Source organism: Lolium perenne, chromosome 6 (assembly GCF_019359855.2).
Source record: "Lolium perenne isolate Kyuss_39 chromosome 6, Kyuss_2.0, whole genome shotgun sequence".
Taxonomy (NCBI): Eukaryota; Viridiplantae; Streptophyta; class Magnoliopsida; order Poales; family Poaceae; genus Lolium; species Lolium perenne.
In genome coordinates this window covers 135,464,470-135,476,048 of record NC_067249.2, presented here as the reverse complement: position 1 = coordinate 135,476,048, position 11,579 = coordinate 135,464,470, and positions in this window count along the sequence as shown.

The following is an 11,579-nucleotide window of genomic DNA, read 5'->3' as shown; positions in this document are numbered from 1 at the left end:
ACTCCCTCACATCATGATTCTCAAGTGAATCATATATTATTACCAACTTTACCATGAAAAGTAGAGTTGTATAACTCCTATCACTCTTCCTTACCTCCTATGATTGACTCATCATAGACATATACTACTTTATATAACTTATCTCCCTTACTTAACATCAGCCATTTGACATTTTTAATGACTCTTACTTAACCATACTTTTATTGGTATACTTCTTCCAATAGGATATCTCCTTATGGTTGTATCCTCTCTTTGGACTACCATGTATTGTATACCAACTGTGGTCTACTACCACCATTTATCTTAAGCTTCAATGGTGTTCTAATTATTTGGAATGAAGCAAGATAACTAATTAACCTTATTTAAGAAATATAGATAAGAAAGATTGACTTAAGTGTGTCAGGATTATTCTCAAGTGAATACCCATCTCAAGTCAAAATAATAGTTGATTTAACTAAGACAACTTCCTATAGACACTACCAAAACCTATAGGTCTCCTTTAAAGGGTTTTAATCCTAGGGTCAAAGCATTTGCTCTGATACCAGCTGTGGTGACCCAGCGTACCACTGCATGGTGTAGTACACAAGTCGTTGACATAACACAAGTGAAACACCGTTCCACTCATATTACATCTCTCAGAGTGGTACAACAGAAACATATGCGAGTCCAAGGTATGTCTATAGAAGTACACACGAACTGTTTACATAAGATCAACACAACCTCCTACTTTACAGTGAGGTAAAACTTCAAATAAAGCTCCAGAAGAACGACTCGTAATCTATCTTATTGCTAACTCAAGTTCAAGAGCTACTTGGCTTGCTATAGAAATCTAGCTACTTAGGTGCTAGGATTAGGGAAAGGTTCCCTTCTATTACTAGTCTAGGTTTCCATTATAGCTGATGCAGAAGTTGACTTCATTAACTTCTTTGATTGGATTCTTCATCTCGTTGCAGTTGACTCCTTTGTCTTCGAGTTCCACGGTAGTTTCTCCTTCGGTGCCTTGCTCTAAGAAGGGGGTTCAAACGAGATAGAATGAGTACGAGCGTACTCAGCAAGTTCATATTAGGAAATATGTGTATCATGCACTAGCTACAGCCATAGACCAGAAAGTCATAGGCCAATGCAAGTTTTCATAAACATTTCTTCAAAAGGTTTATTTTATTCTGAAAACTATGCCCGTCAGTCTTCACAGGTTGACTAGAACTTCGTGGAGTTCCTTTCTGCCGCTGTCATAGCTTCCTTCCGGACAGGGAGTGACAGTCACAATTCTTGATACCCTCTGCAGAGGTGCGTTACTTTACCCCACAAGAGATCTTAACCATGTTGCCGGCCGAGAGTATGTCCCCGTCCACACTTCCTTTGGTGTGAGGCCCAGTATAAGATCCAAGCCAATCACTGCCTTCTCCGCGACTGCAAACCCACCCTTTTGTCCACCCGCACACCTCCAGTAGACTTCCCCCGATAATACGGCTTTACTCATGGTGTACTTTGGACAATCCTTCATAGATCGTAGAGCCATCATCACTAATGGATGGGGATTTAAAAGGCCATCCCAACCTACGGCAGTGCCTCCAACACCCCGCCGGCTCTACCAATCCGTTGGCGTGCAGAAGGGAAAAGATACAGCTGACTTCCCCAGAGCCATTATAGATCTTATGGATAACGCGATATGTACGGCGCTAGAATCACTGGACGGCATTGGTAATTAATCCTAGGGTGATATAACCCATTGCAATGGAACCTCCACCATATCAACACATACCATGGTTCCATTGCCCACCACATAGTCATATTCATAATTGTAAAATAATACTTTGCTTTTCAATGCATGAGTGGTAAGTATAGTACTTTGCATATAATTTGATAAAAATAATCAAATGACATGAGCAAGCGATGAACTTGCCTTTCTTGACTGCAAGATTATGCAGGCAAAAGCTTCGATACGTGATAACTCCAAATTCTGAAATACCATCATCGTCTGAAATACCATCATCGTCCGGTAAGGACAATGTTTAAAGAACTGGCAAAGATGCTATAATGCATAGTATGAGATGCAATCGTCCCGAGCGTAACCTAACCTCGATGATTTAGGATGGATGAGTTGTAAAGATTTCTTTAGGGTTGGTTGCACTTTTAGAATGGTTCTCAAACAAGGTTCTTATTAGGGTTTGGTTATATTAGCATCATAATCAAGTGATATAAGACATCATAACAAGTACATACATAAAGAATAGTGGTGGAACAATATGTAAAGAACAGTTGTCAATTTTAAGTTCTACAGATCATGGTTGATGATTACTGATACTATACTTCAAAAGAATAACTTTTGAAGAATATGTTGTTTAAGAAATAATGAGTATTTAAATGAAGAACTATGGCTTCTATGGTTTGATTGACATTTGTACTTTAAAAGAATAACTTTTGAAGAACAGGTTAAATAAGAATATGAACTACTATACGTAGGAGCTATGTAACTCTAGGGTTTACTATTGAGTTCATTTAGTTGCACTAATAGGAACTAGTTGGGTTCTTAAATAGAATGGGTTTCTATATAGCAAGTATTGGCAGGTTTATTGCTATAGTTTCTTCTAAGCATCATATCAAAGGATAGTTATTAAGATGGTTCTATAAATTAGCTATTAGGGTTTACTATGGTTTCACAATTTCTTTACTAAATAATGATTAATGGTTTCTAAACTAGATGGTTTATCACTTCCTGAATAGGGTTCAGGGGAATAGGAGCATGTGATGTGTATTACTACACAAGATTGGTACTAGGGTTTATCATTATGGTTCTACTAAATTATGATGGTTGAGGTTGATCCTAATGGTATGGTATATAGGATTGATGATCAATGGTGCTAACATGTAATAACAAGCTAGGGTTTATACCTAAGTGGCACTAGTGAATCATATAGGTTTAAGCTAAGTATATGGAAACATGAAATGATAATCTCAAGTGACTTGGTTTATGCTAGGGTTTCATGAGCATGCATTCAATTGTTGCTTATTAGGGTTCTATATGTCAAGTAAATCTCACATGATCATATGTGACACATAACTAGGGTTTTAGGGTTGGTTCTAAGGTGGAATGATCACATGAAATAATGGGATCAAGGTCTTACTCAAATTGAAACTAGGGTTTCTAATTTATAGTACAACTCCTAAAATGATGATTGGAATTATAAATGTGGTAACTAATTACTTTGAAGCATAATTAGTAATGGTTTGGCATTTTATTATTTTACACAAGACTTAATAATTAGAGTAACTCCTATTTTAGTTTAATTAAGAATCAGGGTTTAATAATTGTTATTAGGGTTAAAATAATTAACTTGTTAACTAAAGAATGTTTAAGTAAATAATTGTTGAGCTACCAAAATGATATTGGCTTTTAATATTTTCTTGCTTTATTGCTATTTAAAGAAAATGGCAAATGGTAATTTGCAAATTAGGGTTTATGAATTACCACTAATAATTAAGTTAATGTAAATATGATAAATAAAATTAATCTTAACATTTTACTTAGTTACTGAATAGTTAAAATTTAATTTTGGAACTTAATTATTTATTGAATTCAATTTGCATTTTAAATAAATGAAAAGGCATAATTAATAAGGTTAAAAATAAGTGAATTTTTATTTTGACACATATTTTGGTTTTATATTTTATTTGAATAGAGTTTATTTTTGTGAGCATTTTGATATATTATTTGCATTTTTCTGAGTTGAAATGAATTTGCTATGATTTTACAAAGTTTCAACATTTTTCTGGTTTTTTTTTTAACTAAATAGAAAACACTAAAGCTACCCGGTACAGATCTAACCCTAGCAGCTGACTAGTGGGTCCATTGACTGGGTCAGTTGCCACGCGGCAACGACCAGTCAACGATGTCAGGGGAACCCACCAGCCACGTTGGCGTTGCCGGCGGCTAAACGCCGGCGACCAAATCACGGCGGCGCTATGCTACAGGGCCTCCTAGGATGGACTACTGATGGTTTCCGAATCTCCTCGACATGCTGAAGATGATGGTGGTGACGGTTTTGCGAGGGGTTCACCGGAACTAGCTCCGGCGAGAGGTGATGCGGCGGTGCTCTCCGGCCAACACGCGAACTAGGGCTACGGGCGATGCCAGGAAGCAATAGATAGCTCGGAGGAAGCGCAAGCTCACCAGGAGTACGCTGATATGCTCGATGGCGATCTTGGTGGTCGGAATCGACCACACGGCCATGGTTTCCGGCCAGCAGTCAAAGAAAGGAATGGCGCGATTGCGTCGATTGAGGACTCCATTCGTCGATTCCTTTCACCCAGAGAATCAGCAAGCTCTCGCGCTTCTCCTCGACCACACCACGGAGCCAGGGGTGGTCGGAATCCTCGAATCCTTGCTTGACGCCGGCGACAGAGAGTGGAAGATGGTGAGATATAGAGGATGATTGAGAGGATGAGAAGCGGCGTTGTGGTTCTAGGGTTTCACTGCGAAGCTCCAGACACATTTATAGAGCTCGGCGAGGCTTCTACCGTAACTTCACCGGCGGCAGTGGATCAGATGCGTCGACGACGGTGAGGTGCATACGGGCGCGAATCTTGGCGCTAAAGGATAGGACGGACGCGAGAGATATAGAGGAGGGTTCGGAAGCACGCCACGTCCAGGGTCATCCCTATCTCCAACGGTGAGGTGGCCAGGGCGTTTCGGTGCGCTGTCGACGCCGTGGAGGAAGACGACGCCCTCGTTTTGTTTCACGCCAGCGACGAAGCGGTACGAGGCCGTGGGCTGGACTGGGCCGTGGAGTTGGCGTGGGTCTTGGGCTTTCTTTGGATCGTCTACGGCCTGGACAGGTAAGTTCCCTCTCTCTTCTCTTTTCTATTTATTTTCTGTTTTATTTTCTGAATTGAATTTGGTATTTGAATTCAAATTTGAATTCTGTTTTGTTTTACAGGTGCTTAAACATTTAAATATCAATATAACTTGATAACAATGCTCACTGTGTAATCTTGTTATTTAAACAAATATTTAGTTTAGGATTTAATTAATATCTTGTGAGGCTTGCGTAAAATAGAAATGGTTTAGTTATTTATTTCAATTCCCTTTTTTAATTTAGGAACCAATCTATTTGAATGGTTTGAAATTTAAATCATGTGTAATAGTGAAAATATTATTAGGTTTAACTAGTGTGCTTAACAATATGGATTGTTCTCATATAATTTTTGATTATAGTGAGAGTTTCAATTAAATGGTGTTGAGAATAGAAGGGTTCATGATTTTATGTGAATGATAGTTCTTAGGATTTAAGAAGGTGATTTGGATATTGGTTTCACTCAACTCACCAAATGATATTTAGTCCTAAGTGCATATGGCTTAGTTTATACTTGTGATCCATGATGCACAAGTTGGGACATATTATTTTATGTGGAGTGAATTCTATGTGAAAGGTTTAGGGTTTTGCATAAGCTTCACTAAATTGAAGTATAAATAGGCATGAGGTATGGCAGGGTTCTAATTATAATCCAAGTTAATCCATGGGTTGGAATTCAAATGTAGTTTAGGGTTTAAGTAGTGATCACCAATATGATACACAACTAGAATTAGAATATGAGCATAAGCTTTGGTTATGTTTCACTAATGGAACATGGCTCTCATCTACAAGATTAAAGGTTGGTTTAAACAAGTAAGATGTAATACTACTCTAAAATTCTCTAGGATAGACATGGCTATGGTTAGCATCTATAATCTCTCTCACTTCTAAATGTCTTGTAATAACCTAAGGTTCTACTCAGGAGATGATGATATGATCCTCTAAATATATGGTTTGCCTAGGAATTCTACCTTGGTATCTTCTGAAGCTTGTTCTTCAGGAAATCTGATAAACCTGCATCTTGTGGTATGCCTCCACCTCCTAGCTTCTTCATCTTGACCCTAGCTAATTCACATGGAAGGTCTCAAGTGTTTGGTTTCCTTGTATCATGCTACAAGATGAGTAAAGGGATGAAGGGTGTGGCTCTATTTATAGGCTTGGGCAAGCTCTAATATCATGACACATAGGTGGTGACTCTTATGTTGGTTAGATGAGTAAGGTGCTTGGTTGTCATGCCCTCATCCATAGCAATCCTTTGAGCATGAGGTGGCAAAGCTTGGGATGCAAGTCATGTAGATATTTTCATCCTATGTGGCAAGATCATTATCCTCTCATATGACTTATTTTTGGATAACCAAGTGGCATTTGCTACTAAATATCTTGTGGATGGTTTTATTATTGTGGATGAGTCATCACACCATCTTTGATTGGATTTACCTTATAATATTGGTCAAAAGGTTAAGGTTGAAGGTTATTCCTCAAATTTGGATAGTTGGTTTTGATTTCACTAAGGCATGATCATATGAGTTTCAAAATACTCATAGTTAATTTTATTCAAATAGTTTGAACTATAAATCGTAATGTAAATGGATTTAGTTTTATGATATTCCATATACTTAATAAGTTATGATTTAAATAAGAATGTGTGGCTTTTATGCACTTTAGACCCTGTGGTTTACCTTATTTGGTAATAAGTTTAGAAGTGAATTAATTTACACACAAAGGTAGTTGCTAACTTTTAAGTGTTAATAAGTTAGGGTTTGATTCTTAAAGAATGTGTTGTTTGTTGTAAAACTAATTCCATTTGATCTAATCCATAGATCAAATCATCTCTACCCAAAATAAGGTTTTAGCAAAGATCACAGTGAAGTTTATAGCGCTTGACTTGATGATCTACTTCAATTCCAGCAAGTCAAGTGAAACTTCAGCTACTGTGGTAAGTTTTATTTGAAGCGCGAAAATTCCCCGGATTTTCTATGCATGAATGCAATGCACACTTTGGTGTTCTCTCATTTTATTGCCTCTAAACCTGGGATATTACAGGTGGCTACCGGCCACCGCACACCTCCTGGTCGGGTTTGGACCAGGCCCATTTATTCTATTTAGCCGGTAGTTCTTCGGTTTCCATTCTATTTTTTTCTTTTTTCTTTTATGTTTCCTTATCTTTTTTTTAGAGAACATCAACTCTATGCCAAATTCAGCAAGTGCGAATTTTGGCTAGATCAAGTGGAATTTCTTGGTCATGTCATTAGCAAAGATGGAATAGCTGTTAACCCGAGCAAGGTAGCAGCAGTTCTAGATTGGGAAGCACCCAAGACTGTCAAGGAAATCCGAGGATTCCTAGGAATGGCAGGATATTATCGGAGATTCATTGAAGGATTCTCCAAGATAGCAGGACCAATGACGAAGCTGTTAAGAAAGAACACACCATTCGTGTGGTCAGAGGAGTGTGAAAAGAGTTTTCAAACTCTGAAAGAGAAACTCACCACGGCACCGGTGTTAGCAGTTCCTGAAGTTGGCAAGGATTACACCGTGTACTGTGACGCATCCAAGCATGGATTGGGTTGCGTACTCATGCAAGATCGGAAGGTAATATCTTATGGATCGAGGCAACTCAGACCTCATGAAGTGAACTATCCAACACATGATTTAGAATTAGCAGCAGTTGTATTTGCACTTAAAACATGGAGACATTTTCTCTATGGAGCCAAGTGTGAGCTCTATACAGATCATAAGAGTCTCAAATACTTCTTCACTCAGAAGGAACTCAATATGAGGCAGAAAAGATGGCTTGAACTGATCAAGGATTATGATTTGACCATCAATTATTCTCCAGGAAAGGCCAATGTTGTAGCAGATGCCTTAAGTAGGAAGAGCACTGGAGGAGTGGAACAAGAGTTATCACCAGAGTTGAGGAAGGAAATAAGCGAAGCCCAAATACAACTTTGGGAGAAAGAAGCTCATGAAGGACTATCGGCTTTACAAGTAGCCGATGAGCTAAATGTCAACCTGAAGAATGAGATAATGATGGGTCAGTTGGACGATCCATTCATCATGGAGGAGATGAGAAGGATAGATGAAGGAAGACCATCAGAATTTCATCGAGGAGAATTGGGATCATTATGGTTCCAGAAGAGGATTTGTGTTCCGGATATTGCTGAAATCAATGAAGTAATACTCCGGGAAGCCCATCAAACACCATACTCCATTCATCCGGGAAGTACAAAGATGTACATGGATCTAAAGGAGCTATTCTGGTGGAACAACATGAAGAGAGAGATAGCACAATATGTGGCGGAATGCCATACCTGCCAAAGGGTGAAGGCTGAACACCAGAGTCCGGCAGGAAAGTTACAACCTTTACCTATTCCAGAATGGAAATGGGAGGAGATAGGAATGGATTTCATCACCGGACTACCCATGACCAATAAAAAGAAGGACATGATATGGGTAATCGTGGACCGGTTGACGACAAGTGCACACTTCTTAGCGGTAAATCAGCAGGATAAAGGAGAGAAACTCATCGATCTTTACATCAAAGAGATCGTGAGTAAACATGGAGTGCCCAAGAAGATCGTGTCGGATCGAGGATCCGTGTTCACGTCAGCATTTTGGAAGCAGCTACATGAAGCTTTAGGATCTAAGTTGGATTATAGTACTTCCTATCATCCTCAGACAGGTGGACAAACCGAGAGAACTAACCAGATCCTAGAGGATATGCTTAGGGCTTGTGCCCTAGACTTCGGAGGATCATGGGAGGAACACTTGCCACTAGCAGAGTTTTCATACAACAACAGCTATCAAAGTAGCATCAAGATGGCACCGTTCGAAGCTCTGTATGGAAGGAAGTGTAGATCACCTATATGCTGGTATGAAGCTGGAGCAAGCAAAGAGTTCAATCCTGATTATGTCAAGGAAAAGCAACAAATCATCGACATCATAAGAGATAGGTTGAAGATAGCTCAAAGTCGGCAAAAGAGTTATGCCGATCAGAAGAGAAGAACATGGGAGCTGCAAGTTGGAGACATGGTATTTCTCAAGGTGAGCCCGATGAAAGGACTTCAGAGATTTGGAGTAAAGGGAAAGTTAAGCCCTAGATACATCGGACCCTTTAAGATTTTGAGTCAAAACCGAGGGTTAGCCTTTGAATTGGAACTACCGGGAAGGTTATCTCAGGTTCACAATGTATTCCATGTATCGCAACTCAGAAAGTGTTTGAAGACCCCCGATGAGCCAGTGTCACATGAAGAGCTTGAGCTACAACCAGATTTGACTTACATCGAGAAGCCAGCGAAGATTCTCGAGGAGAACTGGAAACAACTCCGGAATAGAGCTATAAAGTACTGCAAGATACAATGGAAGCATCATCCCGAGAGGGAAGCCACCTGGGAAAAAGAGGAAGACCTGAGGAAAACATACCCCGAACTCTTCAGGTATTACAACCACAACTTCTAGACGAAGTTTTCTTTAAGGGGGAAAGGCTGTAATGTCCCAAGTTTAGAGACGATCGAGGGGTAGATTTTAGAAAGGGATGTGCATTGCATTGTAAATTACGGGGACATTTCGCGCTTTTAAAACAAAACTGCATCGAAGGGGGATAGGTTTCTCTCTCGACATCCTACAGGGTTAGGGTTTCGAGAGTGCGATGAACTTGTTCTTACTTAACTAGATTAGGGTTTTGAGAAGAGGGTAGAGATATTGCATTGCAATGTTAAGTTACATGATTGAATTAAAAGTTAAGTTGTTTGATTGAATTCAACCCAAATTTGAATTTGAATTTCAAATTCAAACATCAAATTGATATCACATAATTCAAACTTGAGATAATGCATTACACAATTACAAGTAATCAAGAATATGAATAGTACAATACTTAAATAAAGCTCATTAAGGAAAACTTGAGCTTTATTGATAATCACACATAATACAATGTCATTTACAATATCCAAAATGGTAATATGAAATATTACAACATATTACAAGAATTGGAAAAAATAGAAAAAGAAAAGAAAAGGAAATTACAATTCAATGATCTATCCTAACACTACAAGCTAAACTTCATTTAGTCTTGTACTTGATGAACTTCATGATCATTGGAGCATCAGATTGATCCCTGCACACAACAAAGCAAAGAACTAGTTATGCCAAGTGGCATTTCCACTTGGCAGGTTAGAAAGAAATGGAAATGGTGGATAATACCAAGTCTGCCGAGCTGATCCACTCTCACAGCCAAGTGCAAAGTATCAGGATACACACACACAGCCTGCTCACAAGGCTGTGTGCATGCAGCACACACACACAGCAAGAGAGGAGTCACCAACACATGCCAGGCAGAGCTGTCGACCAGGGAAGCAAGGAGGGCATGGTATAAAACCTTTTCACCAAGCCAAAACCCTAGCCATCAGCTTCATCCATCGACAGGCAGCAGGGTAAGCCATCAGATACCAAGAACAACTCAAGAACACCAAGAACAGGTGAACAGCTAGAGCTGTTTCACCTATTCCCCAATCACCAGAAAGTAAACCAAGCAAATCAAGCTTGCAAGGAGGAGCAGGGCAAGCCAAGAACTCAACCAGCAGCTGAACCTCTACATCAACACCCATTTCTAGGAGCTGGAGTGAGGTATACCAATAAATCATGAGCAAGCAGGGTTTTGCTCATACAAATCCATCATATGCACAAGTCACAGAAGAAAAGTGGGTAGAAACCCTATATGTGAGTCATCATATGGCTACTAGCCAAATTGGTGCAAGTAAACCAGAGCTGAACCAATAGGAAGGCACCCTGGGAACATTGGCTATGCCAAACCAGTGACATAATCAAAGAAATCCAACAAGGGATGATCCTATCTAGCTAGCCAGATTCACCTTGCACCTATGGCCACTACACCATCAGACAGATAGACTATTAAGTGTCTATTCATGTTTGTCAACATCAAAAGCATCTGGCAACCAAGTATGGTCAAGCCAGTGAGCAACTATTCACCACAGCAAGCCACAGAGAAAGGGGAGCTACCATGACAGCACCACAGGGCTGTCAGGGCCACCTCAACCCACAGCCAACATTTCCAGCCATCACATCATTACCCAAGTGGGTTCAGTATGAGCTAGGGTACCCAACCAGTGGTTGGCATCCCTCTAGCTACATCCAATCCATTCATATGATCATTACTGCTAAATAGTTCACATCATTTATCCATCTAATCAAGCAAGGAAATACAGATAAATGAAACAGACAAGTAATCAAAGCACCAACATCTTGCCAGTAACCCAATGGATCACTGCAAGCATCAGATGATGCTTAAGCAAGCATCAACACACACCAGCACAGGTATGTGTGTCACACAGACACCAGGATGAGCATCAGATAGGCACAGACAGTAGATAGTAAGCAAACAACATGCACCTGATGATCACTGGATCATCAGTGCTTGCCAAATTATGCAAGTGCTTGTCAGAGACAAGCCTGGCATCAATTCATGAACTACATAAATGAAATAGCCCAATTAAGCAATAAGTGTATCACAGATAATCATCTCAATAAATCTATAACTGTATCCAGCAACACATTATCCAGGGGGGAAACTATCTAGCCAACCATCATGCTCAGTTGAGCATTCTCATGAATCAGGACACAATGAACTAGCCCAGAGGCACTGGCACTTGCAAATATGCAAGGATTAATCACAACAATCAAGCCAGGGGCAAGAACCCAGGGCCAAACATG